The following is a 4619-nucleotide window of genomic DNA, read 5'->3' on the forward strand; positions in this document are numbered from 1 at the left end:
ATTATCTTGGCTTGTCTTTCTAATTTTTGTTAATTTAAATAAATAATTTTATTTGCAATTTTATTACCTTTGCTACCGTGTTATCGGTATCCTTTGAAATTCCACTTGATTTCCTGGTAAAATCTTCTCGGACACTTTCTATTATTCACTCGCGACTTATTACGCTAGAAACACACTAGATTTTTTTAGCATAACAAAAACGAATTTCTCATTTTAAAAGCTAGGCAGTTTTTGTACTACAACACAGTTACCTACAGGTTATCTCGCAGAAACAAACGCGTGAACGCAACCGACAGGTGTTAACCAGGTTCTTGGGCACTTTTTCTTCCACGCCGCCGAAGAAACGCTATGGAGGAGGTAAAGCGGCTCCGAAGTGTTCCATAGGTTCGGAGAAAGGCATCTCTTTCGCATATACGATGTGTAATAAGCATTAGTATAAATCTCTAAATATCGAAATTATGCAAATACAGAGTCTTGTCAGAAAGTAATCTACCATTATACGGTTAAAAAAGAGAACTTCTGCCTCGAGATATTTTTATACGAACTTTTATACATTGAAGAAGTTTAAAGTTAAATCATCATCATAGGGTCGTCAGTCCTAAGACTGGTTGGATATATATACACATCCACTCTGCTATTCTGAGCTAATCTTCGCATTTCCCTAAAACTAGATTATCTCACATCCTTAACTATTTGCGAACAGCAATCTAGTGTAGGTCTACCTCTAATCCTCTTATCTTCTGTTTCTGCTTCTAATATGTCCCTAACTAGTCCTTCATGCCTGAGAGCGTGTCCTGTCAACCTATTTTGCCTATTTCTTATTGACTTCCATAGATTCCTCTGTTCTCCTTTCTTCTAATACCTCTTCATTTCTAATCTTTTCTATCCACGGTATCCTCATCATTCGCCTATAACACCACATTTCGAACGCTTCTAACCTTTTCTTTTCCACCACGCCCAAACATACACCTTTAACAACCTCTTTCGAATTTCTAATGAAACCGTTCGCGAGCATAGAAGTGGCTTATTTTTATTGAATGCGACTCGAACCTGCGCTAACCTCTGCGTTATATCCCTACGACTCCTTTCGTCCTGACTCTTTCCTATTCTGAACGTTTCCCAATTCCCAAAAACTAGAACATCCCACATCCTTAGCCAAAATCATTACGCTCCCGCTTCCGCAAGAATTTACTATTTACTTCTGTTTCCTTTATGACACATCCATTCCATCGCTACTACTAATCTATTTCTAACTAGCCCTTCATGCCTGAGAAGGTGTCCTACCAACCTATCTCGCCTATTTTTTATTGACTTCCATAGATTCCTCTGTTCTCCTTTCTTCTAATACCTCTTCATTTCTAATCTTTTCTATCCACGGTATCCTCATCATTCGCCTATAACACCACATTTCGAACGCTTCTAACCTTTTCTTTTCCACCACGCCCAAACATACACCTTTAACAACCTCTTTCGAATTTCTAATGAAACCGTTCGCGAGCATAGAAGTGGCTTATTTTTATTGAATGCGACTCGAACCTGCGCTAACCTCTGCGTTATATCCCTACGACTCCTTTCGTCCTGACTCTTTCCTATTCTGAACGTTTCCCAATTCCCAAAAACTAGAACATCCCACATCCTTAGCCAAAATCATTACGCTCCCGCTTCCGCAAGAATTTACTATTTACTTCTGTTTCCTTTATGACACATCCATTCCATCGCTACTACTAATCTATTTCTAACTAGCCCTTCATGCCTGAGAAGGTGTCCTACCAACCTATCTCGCCTATTTTTTATTGACTTCCATAGATTCCTCTGTTCTCCTTTCTTCTAATACCTCTTCATTTCTAATCTTTTCTATCCACGGTATCCTCATCATTCGCCTATAACACCACATTTCGAACGCTTCTAACCTTTTCTTTTCCACCACGCCCAAACATACACCTTTAACAACCTCTTTCGAATTTCTAATGAAACCGTTCGCGAGCATAGAAGTGGCTTATTTTTATTGAATGCGACTCGAACCTGCGCTAACCTCTGCGTTATATCCCTACGACTCCTTTCGTCCTGACTCTTTCCTATTCTGAACGTTTCCCAATTCCCAAAAACTAGAACATCCCACATCCTTAGCCAAAATCATTACGCTCCCGCTTCCGCAAGAATTTACTATTTACTTCTGTTTCCTTTATGACACATCCATTCCATCGCTACTACTAATCTATTTCTAACTAGCCCTTCATGCCTGAGAAGGTGTCCTACCAACCTATCTCGCCTATTTTTTATTGACTTCCATAGATTCCTCTGTTCTCCTTTCTTCTAATACCTCTTCATTTCTAATCTTTTCTATCCACGGTATCCTCATCATTCGCCTATAACACCACATTTCGAACGCTTCTAACCTTTTCTTTTCCACCACGCCCAAACATACACCTTTAACAACCTCTTTCGAATTTCTAATGAAACCGTTCGCGAGCATAGAAGTGGCTTATTTTTATTGAATGCGACTCGAACCTGCGCTAACCTCTGCGTTATATCCCTACGACTCCTTTCGTCCTGACTCTTTCCTATTCTGAACGTTTCCCAATTCCCAAAAACTAGAACATCCCACATCCTTAGCCAAAATCATTACGCTCCCGCTTCCGCAAGAATTTACTATTTACTTCTGTTTCCTTTATGACACATCCATTCCATCGCTACTACTAATCTATTTCTAACTAGCCCTTCATGCCTGAGAAGGTGTCCTACCAACCTATCTCGCCTATTTTTTATTGACTTCCATAGATTCCTCTGTTCTCCTTTCTTCTAATACCTCTTCATTTCTAATCTTTTCTATCCACGGTATCCTCATCATTCGCCTATAACACCACATTTCGAACGCTTCTAACCTTTTCTTTTCCACCACGCCCAAACATACACCTTTAACAACCTCTTTCGAATTTCTAATGAAACCGTTCGCGAGCATAGAAGTGGCTTATTTTTATTGAATGCGACTCGAACCTGCGCTAACCTCTGCGTTATATCCCTACGACTCCTTTCGTCCTGACTCTTTCCTATTCTGAACGTTTCCCAATTCCCAAAAACTAGAACATCCCACATCCTTAGCCAAAATCATTACGCTCCCGCTTCCGCAAGAATTTACTATTTACTTCTGTTTCCTTTATGACACATCCATTCCATCGCTACTACTAATCTATTTCTAACTAGCCCTTCATGCCTGAGAAGGTGTCCTACCAACCTATCTCGCCTATTTTTTATTGACTTCCATAGATTCCTCTGTTCTCCTTTCTTCTAATACCTCTTCATTTCTAATCTTTTCTATCCACGGTATCCTCATCATTCGCCTATAACACCACATTTCGANTTAGAAAATACTACAAATGGCGCAGTAAACGCCATCTGTAGCACGATGCTACATTTTAGGATTACGTATGCTCCAACAAGGTCCACTTGTGTGGATATCTACTTGCTGAAAACGAATCCCGGCGTAGCCAACCTCAGCGTGATAGGCACGTTAGCTTAATCGAACAAAATAATTCGAAGTGCTCTGTGTTCTGTCGAAACTGCCAGACGCGGATCGTGATTTCGATCTTCTTGGACCTCATCAGCGCGTCGCAGGCAGCTCCGACACAACACAGGCCAACTTTTACCTGCTGTCTTAACAGCGCGTTTTAGAAAATACTACAAATGGCGCAGTAAACGCCAATCTGTAAACGCCGTTGGAGCATACGTAATCCTAAAATGTAACATCGTGCTACAGATGGCGTTTACTGCGCCATTTGTAGTATTTTCTACTTAAGAATATTCAGGGAAATCATATTTTTTCGATCTGCGTGACCTGGACAACGAGTAAAAAAGGTGGTTGCGAGATTTAGTATAGATCCCAAATTGACTCAATTATACGAAACTAATTTACAATTAGATCCGATGCACGCGGACGTTAGTTGTGGCAACTTTAATTGAATTGTACAAATAATTAATGATACGGATGCTTTTTCCAAATTAATTCTATTGTTCAGTTTATTATTACAATTTTCGTTTTACACAGAATCATACAAGTTGAATAGAAAAGAAATTGTAACGTTTGAATTAACCGATTAACTGAAACTAATTTTCACAATTTATCCAAGTATAAGCAATTAATATTCTGCTTGTGGTACTTGCGTGTCAGATAGAACGTTTTCAAATAAAACGCATACCTCTCTTGTAATTTTTTAATGCATTGATATTCTAGGATTATCATTTTTATTATTGTCACCTTGGAATATCCATTATATGCGTAATATAACTGTATGTTTTTAAACAACGCAGTAGCATAAAATTATATTGATTATGAAATTTAGAGTACATAGTTATATTACCTTTAAATTATGACGTGTTGTAAGAGCGGACCCGGATTGCAGTAACATTTAAAATGATGTAATTAGTTCATATCACGTTTCGTTCTTAGGAAAATTGTTGCAAAAGTATCTTATTGACCACATGTAATTACATATACGAGGGTGGATTGATAAGTTTCCGGCCTAACCAAGAGATGACGCCACTAGGCCTACCTTGAGGTGACATTCTATAGTACCATCCTTGGATAGCTTGTAGCTATAGTTTCAGCCCGATCTCCTTGCTAG

General features: G+C 39.0%; 1 protein-coding gene across 1 annotated transcript in view; it reads right to left on the reverse strand.

The window, feature by feature from the left end:
- LOC108737940 (glucose dehydrogenase [FAD, quinone]) overlaps positions 1–319 on the reverse strand; it is an 8883-nt gene extending 8564 nt beyond the window's left edge. Inside the window, exon 1 of the mRNA XM_018471128.1 lies at positions 68–319. The gene's annotated coding sequence lies outside the window, so the exon portion shown is untranslated. The remainder of the gene's footprint in view (positions 1–67) is intronic.
- Positions 320–4619: the final 4300 nt, after the last annotated feature.

This window comes from Agrilus planipennis, unplaced genomic scaffold, assembly GCF_000699045.2.
Source record: "Agrilus planipennis isolate EAB-ADULT unplaced genomic scaffold, Apla_2.0 scaffold120, whole genome shotgun sequence".
Lineage (NCBI taxonomy): Eukaryota > Metazoa > Arthropoda > Insecta > Coleoptera > Buprestidae > Agrilus > Agrilus planipennis.